Source organism: Solanum stenotomum, chromosome 10 (assembly GCF_019186545.1).
Source record: "Solanum stenotomum isolate F172 chromosome 10, ASM1918654v1, whole genome shotgun sequence".
Lineage (NCBI taxonomy): Eukaryota > Viridiplantae > Streptophyta > Magnoliopsida > Solanales > Solanaceae > Solanum > Solanum stenotomum.
The window spans coordinates 9,490,589-9,513,842 of NC_064291.1; the positions used below are offsets into that span (position 1 = coordinate 9,490,589).

Here is a 23,254-nt window from a genome sequence, read left to right on the forward strand (position 1 = left end):
TTAGCCCCAGGTACATTGGGCCTTTTGAGATACTCCGGACAGTTGGAGAGGTTGCTTATGAGTTGGCCCTACCTCCAGCATTTTCGGCCATCCACCCAGTGTTTCATGTTTCGATGCTGCGGCGGTATGTTCCTGATGAGTCCCATGTGCTCCAGTATGATGCAGTCGAGTTGAATGATCGTTTGACATTTGTAGAGGAACCAGTTGCCATTCTAGCTAGAGATGTGAGGAGATTGCGGTCGAGAGTCATTCCTGTTGTTAAGGTCCGTTTGAGGCATCGTCCAGTCGAGGAGGCTACCTCGGAGATCGAGCAGGAGATGCAAGAGCAATTTCCCGGCTTGTTTGAGCCTTCAGGTACTTCTTGATCATTTCTTTCGCGGACGAAAGTCCTTTTTAGTAGTGGATATTGTAATGACCCTCTTGGTCATTTCTATGTCTTGCCTGCTGTGTGTCGTTTAGAGCGTTCCTATAGCGACCCCAAGTCATTTATAACTTGCTGGGACAGACAGTTCGGTCACCTGGTCGTCCGTTTGGTCTTGGTGCGAGTTTTTGTGTTTTGGAGCTTATAAACCTTGAACGATCATTTTCGATCAAAAGTTCAAGAAGATAACATCGGAATCCAATTCTGACGATTCCATCAGTCTGGAAGGGTCATCTTAGGCTAGTAGCATGGTCGTCATGACTCCCGAGGTTTTCAGTGTGAGTCGGTGCGATTAAGCGTTTTAACTTTAAGTTTAAGCCTAAGTTTGACTTTGGTCAACATTCTAAGTAAACGCGCTCGGATGAGAATTCCGTCAGCATGGTTAGCTCCAGAATGTTGAGTTTGGTCTAGATTGACCCTTCTTTTGTGTCTGGAGGTTTTCAATATCTTTCCGACCCCTTTTATGGGTTTTGACTTAAAATGGCTTTTGGAAGTGGGACCCACTTTTTATTGAGATGACCCTTGATGGAAATTTCGACTGCGCCGTTGAGTCCAAAATATCGAATTTGGTATGTTTGCATATCTCATTTGCGTGCACGAGGTTCCGAACGAGTTCGGAGCACCCCGTCGGAGTTTTTAGTTTTTGGGAAATTGCAGCAATCTGCTATTTATTGCAGAAAATCAGCAACATTTCCCAAACTTCAAACCCTCATAACTCTCTCATCTCTCAATCGATTTGGGCGATTCAAAAGGCAAAATTGTGAGATTTTTCGAGGAAAACGCGTTGGTGATCTCGGATAGTGATTTGGAGTCCCCGTTTGAGGTAATTTTTGTTAAATACTTGCTGCCACACCCTTTTTGTGAGCTTGATTTTGGAAGATTTTGAGATTTTTTTCTCAGCCTTTCTAGGTCTGATTTCAGTGATTTTTGAGGCTATCTTGAGTGGTTTTTCGAGGAAAACGTCGTGGTGTTGTCACATTTCACTGTAGACTTTCAGTTTCTGGTAAATACACTGATTCAACTGATGTCCCATTTCTAATTTTTGAGAAAATTTGGGTTTTAGTTACATGTTGATATTGTGTTGTTCCCGAGCCCCGAATTTGTCCCATTTTGGGACATGAGCTGGGGAAACTGGTTAGGACCCACTTTTGGAGTTAATTTCAGAATTTTCTGCGCGGGTCCCATGATTCTCATTTTGACTCCAAAATTGACCCGTCTCCGTTTGTTGTGATTTTGGTGTCTAAACGACCGTATTAACGTTGTGACTCTATTTTTGATAGTGGGGGAGGACGTTCGGAAAGGGAAAGCTCTGGAGAAGTGATTTTGGAGCGTGTGTGATTGGCCTACAGGTAGGCTACGGTTTTCCTCTCTTAGATTGAACTCGAGAATGTGAATGCATGTTGATTAGTTGGGATTTGGGTTAGATAGTCATTGAATCTTGCATAGGTGTTAAGAAATCATGTTTTCGGCCTATTTCGGGAATTATCGGGTAACTGTGAGCATGCTTTGTGTTATTAACGGACCCTCCTCGCTATGTGGAGTGCTTGCATGCTTAATTATTGTTTATTTGAAGCATGTTGGGCCTTAGTTTAGGTTTGACTAGGGCTTGCCTTAGAAATACATTATTCGGATTCAATAGGCCTTAGTTTTGCCCTAAAGTCGCTCTGCCGGCTTAGATCCCTGTAGACTGGTGTAGTAGACTTGAGTCTGATAGTTTGGGCCTTAGTTAGGCGATACTCTTTCTCTGATTATAGTTATCCTTATTTTCCCCGATGTTACGGCTTCACGAGTTACATCGGCGTCACTAGTTCTACTTCACAATTTGAATTTGATTTTCGATTTGGTTCCAGGGACTTACATTGATTGGCTAAGTATGGACGGCGTTCCACGGAAATTTATGAGTGTGGATCGATTAGAACTCTTTTAGTAGCTACATTGGCACCTTTATAGAGCATCTGGTTTAAGTTCCGGCCTCTATTGCCCAGATACTTATATAGAGCATCCGGTTAGAGTTTCGGCCTCATATACTTGATACTTGTGGTTGGTTACTTGGGTACTTCTGGTGAGCATCCGGTTCGAGGTCCGGCCTCCGTACTGTCAGATTCTACTAATTAGGGTTGAGATTCTTGTTCGATATTCTCCGTTCTTGGGTTCTTATATGCAATTCTCTTTAGTTTTAGTTATTTTATGTACTCGTCGAACTTATGGGGGTCTGTTCGTGTTTTTATTTAACCTGCGCACGAGTGTACCTTCTGGGCTTATGGGGGGCCAGTTAGGTGTAGTTAGCTTATAGATTACTTTAGTTAGTTCTTTCTACACTCGTGTGCATTCCATTGTTACTTAGATTTCCGCACTTGACCCTCGGTTTGTATTATTCCTTCTTTTCATATTGCCTTTACTTTTAAAGTTCAGTCGGCCTATGATGCCTACTGGGTACATGTTGTTTTGGTACTCATGTTACGCTCTGCATCTATTTCGTGATGCAGGTCCGAGCATTAGTAGCCATCGTTGATCGAGCTTGGAGCAGACTGATCCGGAGACGGGAGTGAGCACACGACGTTTTGTACTATTTCAGTCTCCATCTGTATATATAGACTTGTCTTTTACCTTTCGAGACAGTCCAGTCTCTGTTGTCCACTTTTGGGACTTGTACTTATTTTGTTAGTAGCTCTGTACTAGTGACTTCCAGGTTGTGGGAGGGATCTTTATTTGTATTTATGTTTTAGTTTGCTTCCGCCTGTGTATATTGTTATTTGTCTACTCTTGTTTAGTTTCTACCCTCAGACCCATTACTTGTTGTTCCGGGTTACGGGTTGGCTTACCTGCTGGTGGGTTATAGTAGGTGCCATCATGACTTGAGAAATCTGGTCGTGACATTTATCACACTCATTGATCTTAAATTCATTTGACAACATGGTTTGATCAAACTTTGCATGCCATTGTTTCGGTGCTTGTTTTAGTCCATAAAGTGACTGAACAAGTTTGCATACTCTTCTTTATCGGGAACTACGAAGCCCTCAGGTTGTTCCATGTAAATCTCTTCCTCCAGATCTCCATTTAAGAAGGTAGTTTTCACATCCATTTGATGGATTTCAAGACCGTATACTGTAGCTAGGGCAATTAACATCCGAATTGATGTAATCCTAGTCACTGGCGAGTATGTGTCAAAATAATCAAGACCTTCTTTTTGTCTAAAGCCTTTGACAACAAGTCTTGCTTTATATTTGTCAATAGTTTCATCATCTTTCATCTTCTTTTTGAAGATCTACTTTGAACCCAAGGGTTTGTTCCCTGGAGAAAGATCAACCAACTACCAAGTATGATTGCTTAAGATTGATTCAATCTCACTATTGACAGCCTCCTTCCAAAAGGTTGAGTCGCTAGACAGCATTGCTTACTTGAATGTTTGAGACTCACTTTCAAGAATGAATGTTACAAAATCATATCCAAATGAAGTAGTTGTCCTTTGACGTTTACTGCGCCTTGGACTGTCTTCATTGGTTTCATTCTCTTTTGGTTCTTCTCGAGGTTGTTTAGACCCCCCACTAGATGACTCAAGTCGAGTTTTATACGGATAGATATGTTCAAAAAATTCAGCATTATCTGATTCATTACCGTACTATCATGAATATCCGGATGTTCAGACTTATGAACCAAAAATTGACATGCCTTACTATTTGTGGCATATCCAATGAAAACACAATCCACAGTCTTAGGTCCTATTTTCACCCTCGTAGGTATAGGAACATGGACTTTGGCTAGACACCCCCACACTTTGAAATATTTCAAGTTGGGTTTTCTACCTTTCCATTTCTCATATGGAATAACATGTGTCTTCGTGTGAGGCACTCTATTGAGTATTCGATTTATTGTAAAGATAGATTCCCCCCACAAGTTTTGTGGTAAACCTAAACTTATAAGTAAGGAATTCATCATTTCCTTTAAAGTTCGGCTTTTCCTTTCCGCAATTCCATTAGATTGAGGAGAGTAAGGTGCAGTAGTTTGATGGATGATTCCATTTTCCAAACATATTTCTGCAAATGGAGATTTATATTCTCCACCTCTATCACTTCTAATCATTTTGATCTTTTTATCCAACTGATTTTCAACTTCAGTTTTATATTGCCTAAATGCATCTATTGCCTCATCATTACCATTTAGTAAATAGACATAACAATATCTAGTACAATCGTCAATAAAAGTTATAAAATATTTTTTTCCCACCACGTGTTGGTGTTGACTTCATGTCACAAATGTCAGTGTGAATCAGTTCTAAGGGATATGAATTCCTTTCAACAGACTTATAAGGATGTTTAGCATACTTAGATTTAACCCAAACTTGACATTTTGATTTATTGCACTCAAATTTAGGCAAAACATTTAAGTTAATCAGTTTTTGCAAGGTTTTGTTATTAACGTGTCCCAACCGTTCATGCCATAAAATTTAGACTCAAGCAAGTAAGAAGAAGCCGAATCTTTATTCATATCAACTGCAATTACATTGAGTTTAAAAAGGCCCTCAGTGAGGTAACCTTTTCCTACATACATCTCATTCTTACTCACTACAACTTTATCAGAAACAAATACACATTTGTGAATCCGTTCTTAGTCAGAACTGTATTGAAACTAAGTTCTTTCGCAATTTCGAAACCTACGAGACCCTGTTCAAAGTCACCACCTTGTCTGATGTCATCTTTAGGAGGATCTTGCCAGTTCCTTACACCTTTGCAACAACGAAGTTTGCCATAAACAACTTCTCATTTGTAGCTACTGGAGTATATGATGAAAATAATTCTTTGTTGACACAAACATGACATGAGGCACTAGAATCTATCCACCATTCTCTTGAATTTCCAACCAAGTTGCATTCTGAAAGCATTGCACAAAGATCGTCCATCTCTCCTTTGGATTTTGCCAAATTTGCTTGATCCTTCTTCTTGTCCTTCTTGGGACCCCGACATTCAGTAGCTCTATGACCACATTTGTCACAATTGAAGCAGCATCCATTGAATTTCTTCTTAGGAGGATTGCTCTTTGGACCTTATGTCTTCTTTCTTTTCTTTGATTTTGTGGGATCTTCTTCAACAATATTTACTCCAGATATTGCTGAATTACCACGTGACCTCTTTTCTGCAGCCTTGTTATCCTCTTCGATTCTCAGCCTTACCATGAGATCTTCAACAGTCATCTCCTTGCGTTTATGTTTCAAGTAGTTTTTGAAGTCCTTCCACAATGGAGGTAACTTCTCAATAATGGCAGCCACTTGAAAAGCATCATTCACAGTCAATCCTACATTAAAGATTATGTGAGTATTAAGAATAGACTTAATATTTCTAACATAGGTATTAAATAATTTTATACCTTCAGCAAGGAGATCATGGATTATGACCTGCAATTCTTGGGTGACGACGATCTTATTGTCTATCATCTTATAATCCAGAAACTTTGCCACAATGAACTTCTTCATTCCGGCATCCTCTGTTTTGTAATTCTTTTCTAAAGCATCCCAGAGTTCTTTTGAGGTTTTGACATTACTGTACACACTGTACAGATCATCCTGCAAGCCACTCAGAATATAATTTTTACACAAAAAATCAAAATGTGTCCATGCTTCTATTACCAAGAATCGTTCTTCAGGCGGAGTTTCATCCGACATAACAGGAACGTTCTCATTAATGAACCTCTGCAGACTCAACGTAGTCAGATAAAATAACATCTTTTGCTGCCATCTCTTGAAGTCGACTCCAAAAAACTTTGCAGATTTCTCAGCCGGTGTCAGGGCAGCAGTTGAACAATTGTGTGCAATCGATGTTGTTGCATCACTTACTATTCCAGCATTTACTTGACTTGAATTAGTCTTCTTTTTTTTCTGTCACAAATGGCAGACAATATTAGTATGTGAAATACTAGCATTAAAGAATAAATCCTTACACAAATTGTTTCTGATTTAACGATAAAGTTTTTATGTTATTTTAATCATTAATCGAATGAATTTTAAAAATTCAAACATAGTAGAAAACTATAAAAGTTTTAATCTCCAGAAACCTCAAATACAGAAACTTTAAATTTCTTAAGATTGCTATCTCCTGTATTCAGGTTAGTCAAAATTACAGAAACAAAAAAAGATGAAATAGACAGAATGAGTTTTAATCCGAGTCCACAGAAACCACTGTGTTTCCTTAAGAAATTTAATCCCCTCACTGTACCCGAGGTTGCAGATTAATTCCTCTCAAGATAAAACAAAGTAACATGTTAAAGAAGTAGCGGTACCTCAAACTTCAATAACTTTAGCGAACGCAAGAACAGTAACAAGAGCACACACAGACTTAGGCGATCGACAATTTTGTTTATGTAAGAAAATGTATGCAGAGAGGGAAATTTTTTCCGTGTTTGAAAAATGAAAACGACCTCTTATTTATAACCAGTAGCAGTAAGGAACGCGTCTGTTCAGAAAAATCTGTTCAGACCCATTTTTTCCAGAACGTTGTGTCTTTTGGGAAAAGTAACGACTTTTCGGAAGGAATAAATCCTTTCAAACGAATTTATCGTTACTCGCGAATTTCAAATAATTCGTTGCGAAATTAATTCTGTTATTTAACTAACATTCTAAATTAATTTATAAGAAAAAAAATGAATTAACAAGATTGATTAAATAAATTTTGTCCAAAAAATATTATCAATCACATCCAAAGCTGAAGCCGAAGCTGAGCGAGCGACGACGGCGCGAGGTGCACCTTCTTCTTAACCCTTTAAGAACTAAATGAAGTATTTCCTAATATAATGACAACAATTTCCTTTTTTCTACCAATATGGTAAAAATGACTTTTCATTTGCACTTTGCAATGACTTTTCATTTTCTCTCCAAAATTGGTTCCCCCACTTTCATTGGTTCTTCTACTTTCCATTTTCTCTTTTTATTTCTCATTCACACCTTGCTAAACCCTAGAGTTTTTACTTTGACTGAAGTTCTGGAAAAACTGATATTACTGCAAACAGGACAAAATATTCTCGTATGGTTGTTGTGTCTCTCTTTTTATCAGGTTTAGTCCTCGGTTAGGTGTTTTGATCAGCCACATCAGTACAAGCCCTTTATTAGCAGGTGCATTATGCAAGGAGATCTTGAGATTGGTATAGAGTCTTAGGAAAGTTGATGTCAAGTCGGATCTCCCTGCAGCGATGAGTATTGAGAGATTGGAGCTTCTTGATGATGAGGAGCACATCGTAAGTGTCAAGATTGTTGACGGGGATTCACAGACTTAGGGTATTAAACAATTCTCTCTTGTTTGGTTATTCTTTCTTTCTTTCTTTTTTTAAAAAAAAAATCTAATTTTTAACAACTTCTGTGATGATATTGCAGACTGCTAATCCTCTTCCCCTTTAATACCTTACAACTTGTCGATAAAATAATTGATATCGTCGTTTGGTATTCTAGGCAAACTAAAAATTTAGCATGTTTCTCATTCAAAAGATTAATGTGTTCTCTTATAGATTGATGTTTTTCAAGATTAAGCTTTAATGAAGCTTTTAACCCTTTGACTTGTGTGCTGAGAACTGAAGACAATAGTGAATATACCAATTTTTATGCATTTGAGGGATAGAGAAGTGTGTATCTTCCTGATGCAAATCCTTTCTTAGAACCAACTCTATTGGTTCTTTGATTTGGCATAAACGATGAAGGTTTGTTATATATGCACTAAAAATAACAAACATTGTCCATTTTAAGAATAATATACTCTCCATAGCTATTTTACCACATTATTCCTATTAATTGATGTTTAGTACTCCATCTGTCTCTATTCGCTAAATATTTCCTAATTTGATTTTTCTTTTTACTTGTATTGTTTGACAAATCAAGGAAGGACACTTTTTTTCTTTCTATTTAACCTCCAATTTATTAACATCGAGTTAATGTCTTTGAAAAGTGTAGTGAATAAATATGTTTAAAACTCGACCCAAAATATTTATAATACACTTAGATCATGCATCCAAAGCTGTTGATACTATTTGAGAGCTAAGTAGCTCAGAAAGTTGGATCAGATATGTATATGATTAAAAATGTCACAGAATGAACAAAACAACTATCTCCACATGGACCTCTATACTAAATTCATTTTCATTGTTCTTTCACAAGTATTTTTTGTTTGGTGCTGACGAACACTGAAAAACAAAATGGAGCTCTGTATAAATACTTGGGATGCAATTATTCAATGTAAATAATATAGCCACAACTACAAAATAACACAATTGTTGCGCGCGCACGTATATGTATATCTGTATGTGTATATCCAAATCGCAAAAATCTTTCAATGTTGGACCGTGCTTGCACGGGCCACCTATTCCTAGTCTTAAAATAAATAAAAAAAATCGTTTCTTTATATTATTATTCGTTAATTTGCCAATTATATTTGAAGTTATTCTGTCCTAACATATAAAATCTTCAAACTCCTAATTTTGGCTATGCCTTTGCGTAGATGCCAACAAGACCAAGATAAAAATACATATTTATGTATTAATTATGTCAAGAAATAATAAGCACAATACACTTTTTCCTATAGGAAATAATAGAACATTTTTTTCATAAATATATATTATTTTATTTAAAATATTTATTATTTAAAGACAAGAATATATTTTAATAATTAAGAAAAAAAAAAGATAAAACCATTGAACATGAATATATGAATTCAAATCAAAATCTAATATGACTATTTCTTCACAAAATCTATATCAAAGCATACGATGTCGATGGCTTGAGGAATTTCCAATTAAAAAACAAGGCAAAAGAGACAAGGACAGAAACAATTTTCAACAACCAAGAAACACCCGAAATTATAAAATACTTTTCAAGAGAGATTAAAACAATTGCATATTAGAAATTAAAAATAATAATATTATTAAAAGAAATCAATTGAAAATTATTTTTTAACAACTTTGAATATAAAATATTAGGAAAATAGACTTCAAGTGAATATATATATATATATATATATATATATATATATATCAACTTACAACTTAGAAGATTTTAAAATAAAAGTATTTTTAATATTGATATGTCAAAACTTATTTAATTAATATTTGCTAGCATTAATTTTTTTAAGTATTGACTTATTATAGTGGCTACAAATTTAATTATCAATATATGGTTATGTAAAGTAATTAAAATTATTTAATTGAAGATATACACACTTTATGAAAAAAAAAATTAAATTATGGAACTAGTTCAAATTCGTAACTTATTTATGGAAAATAGATATAGTTTTAAAATATTATAAAAAAGAAAAATATGTTGCTTTTATAGCAAACCCATCTTCATTGCCTCTCCTCCCCCTCTCTCTCTCTCTACCCTTTTCCTCTCTCCCTATGTATTTTATAAATTATCACAAACCCAAGTTATTAGTTTGTCTATATTTGGATTTGTTCTTCAATATAACACAACGACTTTTTCTTAAGACTAAAATAAAGGACTGTTTTGAAATACTAGGAATATTTCATTCGAAATTAAAACATAAGAAACTTCTGAGTTATAGAATCAATTAATGGAAAAACTGGTTAAGATGACATAATCAATACGATTTATCTTAGATTAGATGGTCTAGATTAATGCCAAAAAATGATGAACTAGGGTTAATCAAAGTTGTATGGATAAAAATAAAAATATAATCTTAAGCAATTGGAATTCATATGAAAAATACATATTACTACCATACCTTCTTTTCTTTCTCCTTTTCCATAGCTCCTAGACAACTACACAAGACAATACTTATTGATATAAGGGTTTCAAATATACATTTGCAAGGTGTTTCCACCACCTTTGAAATACTTGTCGTAAGCTAACACCATGTGCAAGACCTGCTCTCCTCCCTCTCTCTTGCCATCTCTTTGCTCCCCCCAAACCGTATTTCGTATTTTTGTATCAATTGTATTTGTATTCGTACGAATACAATATGCATTCATCCTCTCTGTCAAATGTATTTGTATCCAATAAAAGAGAGGATGAATACAATTGTATTTGTTGTATTTTGAATACAATTGATACAATATAAATAAAGAATACAATATGAAATAAATACAAAATACAATTTGTTGTATTTCGAATACAATTGATACAAAATAAATAGAATACAATGTAAATTAAATGCAAATTAAATATAGAGTACAATGCAAAATAAATAAAAAATATAATCCTACCTCTCCTCCCTCTCTCGATCTCGCTTGCTTCTCTCCTCTTAATATGTATTCATTTTGATACAAATAAGTTTGTATTTGTATTTTTTTTTCTCTCCAAAATTCGCAAAAAAATACTCTCCTCTCTTTCCGAGATCTCATTCACCTCTTTTATCCTTCCTCCCCTAACATTTTGCCTCCCCTAACATTTTGCTATTATTCGTAATCAAGCAAACTATAGCTATATATAAGTCCGTAATATTTGCTATTTTTGAAAGTTTCCCAAAAAATAATTAAAAAATCCAACATCCGGAAATTTGAAATAGCTATGAAGAAGCTTAGAATTGGAAATAGTCATTTTTGGAAAGAATTAAAAATCTGGAAAATTTAGCCAAGTATGGAAAAAAATGAGTTATTGGTCAACTTTGAGCGGTCATTACTCCTAGCTCAGGATGATTTAGGTGTATTTCCAGTTATGTTTGGAAAGCTCATGGAGTGATCTTTCCAACGCCGCCGAGTTTGCACAATTCCGAGTTCGTATGAGTGAGTTATGCCCTTTGGAAGTTGGGCTATTGGCAGGGAAGTTTAGTCCGAATTTGTAAGGGTATTTTGGTCTTTTCCCTTACCATTTCTTTTGGTTATATTAAGGGTTTAGACTTATTTTAAAATCAGTTTCCCTTTTGAAAAATGAGAGTTAGGGTTCTTGAGAGAAAAGAAAAGAAGAGGAGAAAGTGAAGAAGAAGCAAAGTTCGTCAAGATCGTCGTGGTTTTCGTCGGGGGTGATCCCTATTAAGGTATGTGAGTTCATAGTGTTGGATTGGTTCTTTCCCCCACACGCCAAACTTGTTTTAATTCCGAGAAAAGTTTGGTTGTGTTTGTTGAAGTTTGTGGTTGTGTTTGTTGAAGTTGTTAGTTGTGTTGTTGAAGTTCCTTGTTGTCTTGGTACATGTTTTTGGTTGTGATTTCGAGTTGAATCTAGTGTATGTTGAGGGGTTTTATGATTCTAAGTGTTTGGGGCTGGAACCTTTGAGGTTAAGGTGGTTTAGAGTTGGAAAAGGAAGGAGAAAAGTCGGATTTTTTAGGGAAAAGGCTGGGGCGTCGCGCCAGCCAGTGCGCCCCAACAGGGGTTCTGAGCTACCACCCTTGGGGCGGCGCGCCTAGCAGAGCCCCCACCAGGCCTTCTGAGCTTTGAAGGCTGGCGCCCCGCGCCTCTCAGAGCGCCAAGGACGCCGATCTTTCCCATTCATTCCCCACTTTTTCATACATGTTCCTTGGTAATGTACCTATGTTTTATAGTTGTTTTCAACACCCCAAGGTACATCTAAACATCAAGAACTTGTCCATAAACATGTGATCATATACCTTGAATCCATAATCCAATTCAAGGCGAGTTAGGATCAAGTCAACTGAAGTTAAGAGTAAAAGTTTAGAAGTTAAGGAGCAAGTCAAAGCAAGTCTTCAAAGTTTTTCAAGAGTCTTTGTTGAACGTTTTAACTTCATTTTAAGGCTCCAGTTTCAAGTTGAGTAAAGAGCATAGAGTTTCAAGTTGAGTAAAGAGCATAGAGTTTCAAGTTGAGTAAAGAGTATAGAGTTTCAAGTTAAGCCAAGAGTATAGAGTCAAGTTCATTTTTCAAAAGTTATTAGGGAACTAAGTATTCCCAAAGAAGTTTATAAATGTTTTCACATTTAGGATGAGAGGAAACTGAGATTTCCAAAAGAGTTTTGAGTAGTTTGAGTACTATCTCTTTTTGAGAAAAGATGAGTTTTGCGAAAGAGTTTCTAAAACATGATTAGTATGACAAGTCGAGTATGTCATCAATGTTTAAACAGTATGGTCTCTAGCTATACCATCAATGTTTATGCAGTATGACTTTCCCGAGTCATCAATGATCATATTAAAATATGGTTTTGATATGTTCTTTTTAGAAAGAGTTTTCAAGAGCCTTTGGGCTAAGTTTTGAGTAATTATCTCAACTAAAGAAAAATGTGTTTAAAACACTAATGAGCTAAAGTATTTTTGGGAGTAGTCTTGAGCACCAAATTAGGGACACGAGTTCATATTAACTCAACTCTCCATAAGAACCATGTAACCAAACATGGGATTTGACGGGTCATACTTTTTAGATGATCACGTAAAGTTAAGCTAGTGGATCCACTAAGTTAAAGTTAAAGTAAGGTTCTATATCACCGCAAGGTATAGGATGGTCCTTGGGCAACGTGAGGTAAAACGTTGTATCACCACTTAGGCATGTAGTGGTGGCTGTCGGTTAGAGAACTCCCACAGTAGAAATTGCATGGTTCCTCGAGGGGTTCTGCTTAGTATGGATGGGGGTATGGGACTTCATTCATGCATTGCACAAGTAGACTTTGAGAGGAAGCATGGTATTTTCAGGATATTATAAATATGATTTTTACGTCATGTTTTAAATAGTTTTACAAGCTTTATATATTGCAAGATGAGTTGAACAGAGCCAAGGTAAGTTTTCTTTTGTATCTCTTTCAAGCTTAAGTTGTTGGTTAGCTGTCCAGCTCGCATACTCGTACATTCCATGTACTGATGTCAGTTGAACTGCATCTTATTATGATGCAGACGCAGGTACCCAGGATCAGCATCCAGCACGCCGTTGATCCAGTTGAGCACTCCAGAGTCAGTGGTGAGCCCCCTTGCATTCCGGAGGACTCTGTTATTTCGTTTTTCCTAGTTTTGTTTTAGTAGAATGTTGCGAGGTCTGTCCCAACATCCATCTCAGTATTATAGAGGCTTCATAGACAGTCAGTCAGTTAGTATTGAGTCTCTCATCTATGTTTATATGTAAATATTCTATTTTGAGACTCGAGTTGCCTTTTTGGCCAGATTTTTTTTTCAGTTAAGTTGTCTTATGACCTTTCATTGCATGAAGTTATTCTGTTGAGTTAAGGTTTCCGCTGAGTTAAGAAGTCAGGCCAAGGGTTCGCTTGGGGGTTCGTTTCTGTTCTATACACCGGGATAGAACTAGGATGGTCCAGGATGGATCGGAATGGAACGGGATAGGATAAACGGGACGACACATATACCTATTTCAAAAAATAATGTAATTTTTTTTGAGTTATTTTGAATTACGAAAATATGAATATTTTTTTTTTCTAAGTTTAATAGTTTTGAAATTTAAGATTTTAAATTTATAATGTAATTTTACTTCAGTTTATTTTAAAGATATATTTTTTAAAGTTTTACTTATATAAATTCGTAAGTTAAGTTTAATTAAAAAAAAATTAAAAAGTTTTTGAGCTTAAGTAATTTGAATCAATAGTTGCTACCCTTTGGGTGTGCACATGGTAATAATAAATTGCAAGCCACATATAAGAGAACTAAGCTGCACTAGGCAAGCGCGTTCGCTGAGCTAGACCTAGAATTGCACCCCCTACTAAGGAGTTTTGATTTTAAGACTTCCATTGTGAAAGTCCAAAACCAAATCATCTGAGCCACCTTGGAGCGTATAATTCTCTCCATAATTTTAATGCCCTAGTTAAAGCAGCATTGTCAAAATTTTCACCATATTTACTGCATAAACAAATTAGGCATAATACATAAATATGTTCTTTAACTTCATCTCATGTCACATTCATCCCCTTCAATTTTGAGTGTGCACAAGTAAACAGTTAAACTCGTATAAAATTGAACAAATAGACACACACGTCCTATGTGGAACCTACATGAAAATTTGAGTCCTATGTGGTGTCCTACGTGTATTATGCCACATATGACTCATGTGTCTAATTGTTCAACTTTATTTAAGTTTAAGTGTCTATTTGTGCACACCCAAAGTTGAAGGACATAAATATAAAATGAAGCAAAGTTAAATGACACATTTATATATTATGCCAACAAAATATATTTGACTAGTTTCTTACAGAAACAAATGTGAGGTCTAAATCAGACATAAGCTGAGAGACAAATAAGACATCAAACTGTTTAACATCAATATTTCACAGGTAATTTCAGAAGGAACTGTTCCAACTACCAAGCTAAAGCAATCATATCAAATTTCCATATGAACATCAATTCTCAGTCAACACGAATACTAGGTGAGCTGATAAAAGCAATGACCTCCTTTTCTCTATTCTTTTTGCATATAGCATGAAAATTGTCATCATACATTTCAGACACACACAACTCACGTGCAGTAGAAAACAAGACTTGAAAATCGAAATTAAAACTGTTAAGGGTCAATAGAAATCTGAATGTTAATATAAAAAAAGGGTTTAAACTACAACATCCGCACTAATCTTTTCTTAGATGACTTGCCTCCTTTGCCTATGACACAAAAGGGTTGTTTAATTTGCACGTTAGCTATGGAGGAATTATAATGCAACAATTGTTTATGCAATGAAGGGACCATTTTTTGATAAAGTAATACTCCATCCTTCTAAAAAAGTATGACCTAGTTTGACTCGGAATGGAGTTTAATAAAAGAAAGAATGCCAAAATGTCCTTTTATTAATCTTGTGGTTCTAAATTAAAGTTATGTCAAATGTACCAAAATGCCCTTTAATCTTGTGGCCTTAAACGTGTCACGTGGAAAGTTGAAGTTAAAGTGTTGCCAAAAAAGGAAATGAGTCATTCTCTTAGAAACAAACTAAAAAGGAAGCTAGGTTATTCTTTTTTAAACGGAGGGAGTAATTTTATTGAAATTCAAGAAAATGAACATGATCGTACACTACAAGTATACCAAAAAGTAGAAAACCTACAAAAATATACGTATGTTTTTTTTATGACAAGGTAAACCCGCAACCGCTACCTTTTGGGTGTGCACGGTGCCATTATTTCCACCAGAAGTCATACTCAACTCTTTAAGAGAAGTCAGTTGTCCAATGTTTGCTAGAAAGCTGTCATTTAAAGAAGATCCATCCAATTAGTATCAATTGCCATGGAATTTATTCTATGACAATTGATGGATCAGAATCTACATGGGTGTGGAGGATGTTTCGTTTTCAGGGACAAAGGCGGGGGTCCATCTAATGACTTTCATGGTGTATGATCCCAAAGTGAAAATGGTTATAAAAATTTGTCTAGTTCGTTGGTGAAATCTATATAAACGTCATTACAATGGAAGTAGGCAATGTTCACAGTACCTTTCAAAGGAATGTGGCTATTGAAAAGCTTCCTTAACTCATCCCCGCTTGGCTTTCCTTTCGTTAATTTCCCTACGACAAGATTGACTACGCAGATCTGTGCATTCGGTAGGCTCGATTTTCTTCTTTAAGAAAAATATTTTGTATATTGTTTCTAAACTGGCTGATTCTACTTTGTTGTTTGTTATCAAGTTATTCAAAGTTTTTGTTCTTAAGTATTCTATAAATACAAGATGAACAACAACATTCAAATAGATCAATTTTGTATGGTTGGAAAATTGGCAAAATGACTGAGGAACTTCAGTTATCCGCAATATCGAGGTACTAAAGTGATGTGAGTCTCCTCCAAATAGAATGTGACGCTACCGCATAAGTTATTCCCAGCCAAACTCAACCATCAAAGTGATGTAAAGTTTCCAAGACACGAAGGCAGTGTTCTTCAATGTGTTTGAGTTCACACCAACCTATATATATATATTTAAAAAAAGTTCAAGACACATTTAGCTAAAAAAAATTCAATAATAAGCCAAATCTTATTATACTCTTTTATTATGTGTATGAGTGTATTTGACGAAGGAAAATAGGTGAGTTTTGTTACTTATTTTTTGTGTTCGGTACTTAAAAACAAAATATAGTATATGGGAGGTGAGGAGTGCGGCGGTGGGATGGGACTACAGGGTGAAATGAAGATGAGGTGTCTTGGAGGATTCCGATATGTCTATATTCAACGTGCAATGTCATATGCAGAGTTATTTTTCTCATTTTTAAGGAACTTGTTTTTCTAGTACATTTTTATCTCGTGCCAAACACACCCTATGTTCATGAAATGTAGTCATTAGGACAAAAATAGAAAAATACACTACCTTGATTAGGGAGGGTGCCATTATTTCCACCAGAAGTTATACTCAACAATTTAAGAGAAGTCATTTGTCCAATGTTTGCGAGAAAGTTGTCATTTAAAGAACATCTCTCCAAGTATAAGAACTCCACCGCGCTCAGATTTCTTAATGCTTATATGTTAGAGTAAAAAAAAACAACAATTTTTTCATATTTCAAAAGAAAAAGGGTAAGTTAAATAAAATTTGATTTTGAACTTACTGTCAAAAGATCCAAGAGTGCACTTCTCTCTTCCTCCCAACAACCATTCGCCACAATTGCTATAAGAAAAAATGCTAACAACAAAAACTTAATGTTCCCCATATCTCCACTATTACTCTACTTTCTTTTCTAACTAACAGAGTGTTTATATAGAACTACAACTTTTTTTACGGTTTAATAGACCTCAATAGCTTTGACTTAGCATCTCTTTATATAGTATACGTTTACTTGATAAGTCTTCGAAAGTAGCATTGTTCCTATCTAGTCACTTCACTTGTCAAAAGTCTTTGATTTTTAATTGGGCAAAATCCACGGAATGTGCATCATTTTGTCTTCGTTAAATCAATGGACAGGATGGATAATACTGAGGGACAATTGGTCATGTCCGTCGATTTTTGTTAGTTTTAAAAATCGACGTAAATTAGTTCTTGGAAAAGAAGAGAAAACAATATATTTTGTTGAAGTGATTTTCTTTATTCACAATCTGATATATGTACAGCTTGATATATATATACAGCTTGATACAAATCAATCTAGCCTAGCTTTAGGTAAAAAATTGTGATCCCCAATTAATGGGATTTGATCTACTAATTTGGAAACTAAATATACAAGAATATATGTACAAGATATGTATTTCTCAACACTCCCCCTCAAGTTGGAGAGTGAATATCATGAAATCCCAACTTGTTGCGCAATGTTACAAATTGATCTTTTCCCAAAGCCTTTGTGAAGATGTCTGCTAATTGAAAGTGTGTAGGAACATATGAAGGACTTATCAGTTTTGCTTGCAACTTTTCTCAAATTATGTGACAGTCTATTTCAATATGTTTTGTTCACTCATGAAAGATTGGATTCACTGCAATATGTAAGGCAACTTGATTGTCACAAAATAGTTTTGCACGAGTCATCACATTTGAGATCCTTGAGTCTTGAAGTATATAGCTTAACCATGTAAGTTCTAAAGAAGTGTTCGCCATAGCTCGATACTCCGCCTCTACTGATGATCTAGAAACAACTAATTGTTTCTTTGATTTCCATGGGATGAGTGAATTTCCAAGAAAAATACAGTATTCTGTGACAGACCTACTTATGGCTCGATAACTACCCCAATCTGAATCACAAAAGGCCTTTAAAATAAGATTGTTTGTGGAAGGAAATAACAAACCTTGACTAGGAGTACCCTTGATATATTTGAGAATTCGCACAGCAACATCACAATGAGGTTTTCTAGGCTCTTGCATAAATTGGCCAAGTGTCCTAACAGAATAGACAATGTCAGGCCTTGTGACGGTGAGATAAATCAATCTACCAACTAGTCTTCTGTATTTTGTTGGATCATTCAGTACAATTTCATCTGTAGAAGTTAGCTTCAAATTTTGTTCCATTGGAAACTTTTCAGGCCTTGCTCCTAAGATTCTTGAATCTTGCAAAATGTCTATTGCATATTTTCTCTGAGACATAAAGATGCCCTTCTTTGAACGAGAAAACTCAATACCTAAAAAATACTTCAACTCTCTAAGATCTTTAATGCGGAAGCGTTTGAGAAGAAACCTTTTGATGCGTTCAATTTCTTGAAGATCATTTCCTGTGAGAAGTATGTGGTTAACATAGATAAGTATTGTTGTGAATGATGAACCTTTCGCCTTGGTGAAAAGGGAATAATCAACCTTTGATTGTTGACTCTTAACTTTCCTTGAATTGAATTATGGATTCAAAGCTCATGATCTCATGTTTATGGATTATTTCATGATGTTTAGATGTACCTTAGAGTGTTGAAATCAACTAGAAAACTTAAGTACGTTGCTAGGGAACTCAAACGGAAAGAAGTGGGAAATGGTAGAGAACCTGGCGTCCCTGGTGCTCTGGGTGGTGCGGGGCGCCAGAGCTGAAACTACATGGGGTGCTCTGTCTGACGCGGCACCTTAGAGGCCAAACTTCAGAGAACTTTGTGGGGCGCCCTGAGTGGCGCGGCGCTCCACCCCTTTTCCCAGATTTTTGACGAATTCTCTTGGTCGTTTTTCAACTCTAAACCCTCTAAATTCAATTGGGTCTTTCCCCAAACACTTAGATTCAACTACATAATCAAAATATGCAAGAATCTACTCAAAACGACATCTAATTTTATGAATCAAACTCAAGAACTTCTCAACAACTTCAACAATCAAGATTCAAACTTTCAACAATATTCATCAAGAACTCATAAACTCTTCTTTCAAGAACATAATTACGATGAATCAAGCATGGTTGGCGCTATGTGATCTCACATACCTCGTAGGGATCACCCCTTGACAAAATCCACAAGCAACTCTTCAAGAACTTGACGAATCCTTGTCTCTTCTCCTCTTTTCTCCTCTTATTTTCTTTTCTCTCAAAACCCTAACTCTTTTTTATGAACTTAAACTGAACCAAATCAGTTTAGACCCCAACCTAATAACCAAAAACGAAATTTAAATAATTGGATAGTGAATAGACCATAATACCGTCCTAAAATCCGGTTTTGACTTTCCTTATCTAGACAATCCAACTTTGAATGGACATATCTCCCTCATACAAACTCGGAATTGAGAAAACTCGGCAGCGTTGGAAATATAATTCAAAGATCTTTCCTATGGTATCTGGTAGCACACCTAACTCATCCTGAACTAGGAGTTATGGTCGTTTGAAGTTGACCCAAAACTCAAACTTAACATAACTTAACCAATTTTCCATATTTTTCATTCTTTCCAAAAATGACTCTTTCTAATTCTAGCTCTTTCTAGTTTTTCAAATAGCGAGGTGTTGCGATTTTTCTTAATGGTAGATGAGGAAGAACATAAATAAATTATCATTTAAATAAATTATGTTACAAAAATATCCATATAAGGGAGGTTAGTGTAATATCTCAAATCACAAGAGAAATCAGTGTTATTAAAGCAAATCTAAAGGGAGGTTTATGAAATTAATCCATCCGTTCACTTTTTCTTGTCACTTATTCCTAATTGATTGCTGCCCGTCCTGGTGGAGTTTTCCAATGAATTTTTGGTATGTTGCAGCCTTTTGAATCTAGTTTCACTAGAGAATCAAGCGGTATGCCATTTGTCTTCTCCTACACCAAGATAGAAACCTTTTGGTTAGACCATACAAATTGTGATTAGAAGAAAAGACAAATCTGGAGGCCAACTTCAAAAATTGACTCCTGTCAACCCAGAAGGATTTTTACCTTAGATTCTTGGATATGCCATAGCGTTCAAAGTCTAATTTATAAAGAATCAAGTCACTTATCATTTGGACGCTACACCAAGTTATGAACGTTTTAGTGAGACTGCACATATTTATGAAAAGAACCGCCAGATTTAGAGACCAATTTCAAAATTAATTTTCGTCAATCAGGATTTTGCTTTGTTTATCGGATACTTCTGCGATTGTGATTTCTGAAAAAGCAAATAGATTACAATTTTGACATTGGACTTGATGGTGCGATAAATTGAAAATTAACCACAACGTGAGTATAATTTATAGATATTAAAAGTTGGTAACATAAATATTGTTACTACAAATTATGAAAAATATAATGGAACCAAATTATGAAAAGAAAGTTTCTGTCTGTGTTTGAAAGGTTTCCTAGTAAGGTTAGACTTAGGTATGGGCAGTATGGCGGTGGTAAAATTCTTAAACTTTGCTATAATTTTTTTTTAATGAGAACAACTATGCACACACGTAGACCATGGGGGTATTAAAATATGAAATTCTAACAAATCCAAATAGATTTTTTTTTTCTCTTGTATAGAAGAGACAGTTTCCAAACATTTCAACATGGCTGCTTGTTTGCCATTAAATTTGAAAATAAGGGCATTTTGGTCATTCCATTCTAGCAAGCTGATATGCATTCAGATAGTGTGTTACATTTTGCTGTTGGATAAACACGTAGTCGCTCTTCTTCTATGTCTCTATCTCTTTTTCGCTGCTTGCTTAATAAATAAATAAATAACCAGGCAAGCACAAACTGCAACTCTTCTTCTTTGATTTTTTTTTTTTGTTTGGTTTTATTTTTAGGTTTATCGCTTAATTATCTGCATATTTGAGGGCACAACCAGATTTTATGAGTTGTCACCCACCCCTTCTCAGACGTCATCACATGTATTGGATATCATCTTCCTTTAGTTGGCTAAGAATTCAAGAGCCCTTCAAGTTAATCTCAGGTTTTACCTTCTAGATGCAAGTATTTTTAATTTATACTATGTTACAAGACAATTTTTTGTTAAAGATTTCTCTTTTATTAAATTAGAAGAGTTTGTTCGAAAAGATAATGGGTGTTAAAGTTATCTGTTGATTTATTATAGGACATGTAGGGTAGATGTTAAAGTGTGAGCTTGTTGTGTTGATCGAAAAAAATCTGAAATTAGGAATTTTGGGTTTTGAAACACTGTTTAGAGAAAAGTTATGAATAGAAAATAAGAGAGTAAAAATTTTGTTTAGAATCAAATACTGCAATAGACAGAGCAACAAAAATCCTAACATTATTTGAGGTCAAACAGAATTTGCAAATAAAGTAAGGAGTGACATTAGCTTAGGTGTTTAAACGTATTGAAGAAATCAAGAAATTCTAGCTGCCTAAGTTTGGTAGTAAGAGTTACCTGACACCTCCAGTAAAATAGTCGATGTGCGTGTAAGTTGGGCTGAACATTATCATTATCAATGAAAATCAACAAGTTTTAGGGTAATTTGATCATGAAACATCATAAGGTACGTGCCTCAAATTGCTCCGTCTTGTAAGCTGACTTTAGGTTCCAGAACACAGAAACAGTCTCCTCAAATTGTTGAGAAGGCCACATATAATGACATTAGGCAATACGATGACTGAAATAGTTAATTTGACTTATAAATAGCATTTTGCGGCAGCCAGAACAACTACCAAATTTAACTTAATACTAAGCTTTGTAATGTTCCAAACACCAAATATTTTCACAAGTGAAAAATAGTACGATACTGGCTGCCTAGATGGAATCATCCAAGAAGAATAACGTAGAGGTGAAGGCTCTATTACAGAGTTTTAGCAGCAAGGCCATGTTCATCGAAAAACACAATGAGGAACGTGAGACAAATCTTAAATAAATGATAATTGGTGTCTATCAACAAAAATGCATTTTCAGATGACATATCAATCATCCAATAGATGAGTGTAAGAGTGACAGTGGTGTATATCAAATAGCACAGTAATCAACTTTCCCCTTGTTTTTTTTTAAATCAAAACAAGGTAGAGGTAATAGTTAACAAGAAGACAATCAAATTTAGTTGGATACTTTCTTATATTGATTATACTATTATGCATTATGTTACCCTTTTTTCTAATAGTGCTCTAAATTAAGAGTGATATTATAGCATATTGCATCCAGGGAAAAAGTAGCAAAAAAATTTGGGTACTTTGAGGCATTATGGTCAAATGCAGGACTAGAACATGAATTGATTTTGCTATTAATTCTACATCTTAGTATATTCTCATTTTTACATAAATGGGCATATTGCGAGGGATTCGTACAGTATGGAGAGGTTAAAACTCTATTATGATTCTAGAAATTGGAAAGAACAACGGGAGCAAATGCATATGAATTTTCATAGAGAAGTAAAATTAATACAATGAAAACAATCAAATGAGTTAATTTAGAAAGAACAATGGAACTACAGAATCATTTGTGGACGGTGTGGGACTTGCAAAGGAAATAAAGTGAAATGAAATCTACTTTGGAACAGACGGGTGTAATCCACTTTGGAACAGATGGGTGTACTGGACCAAAAAGATGACCGTATGAGCTGAATTAGGGGGGACACAGGTCAATTTTTAAGTTATATTGCAGTATATTTGATGCGAAGTTGCCATGAGGTATAACGTGTAGCAAATGAGGATTCATATAGCCGACCCCAATTCGTAATCTATGTGTTAATACTTGTGACCTCTAGCTGAACAAGTTAATAAGTCGAGAGGCATGGAAAATGCATATCCTAATTTTTTGTGACTATTGTTCTTTTAGATTTGACCCGTGATTGGAAATAATTGAAGCAATAAGTTAGAACTTTCATATTGACATTTGGATTGTCCTTGAAGAGAACCAAAGAGAAAACTTGAGACCACCGACTCTTTTTTCCTTATATGGTATTATACTTGCCATGGAAATTTTGTATAAGGCACCGTTTTAAAGTATATTTGCAAATTGTATCATCATTATTTACATTTGTCATTTTGGGGTGTAAGTTATATAGGACATTAAACCCATTATATTAGCATTTTTAGTTGTAAATAGCAGTGTCATTCGAAATTCAATGTACTTATGGCCTCATGGTATTGTCAAATTGGGAATGAGTCTATGATCATATATTTTATGTGAATTTTGATTTTCGCTTTTTTATGTAAATGACAAATGTTTTCTGATATTTCTGTATATAATATTAATCATCTTTTGCAGAAATCGTGACCCTTGCGTC

The 23,254-nt window shown here is 35.2% G+C and overlaps 1 long non-coding RNA gene across 1 annotated transcript in view; it reads left to right on the plus strand.

Annotated features, from left to right (window-relative positions):
* The window catches only part of LOC125842435 (uncharacterized), an 84,865-nt gene that overhangs the window by 60,862 nt on the left and 749 nt on the right, over window positions 1–23,254 (plus strand). The gene's annotated exons all lie outside the window — the stretch shown is intronic.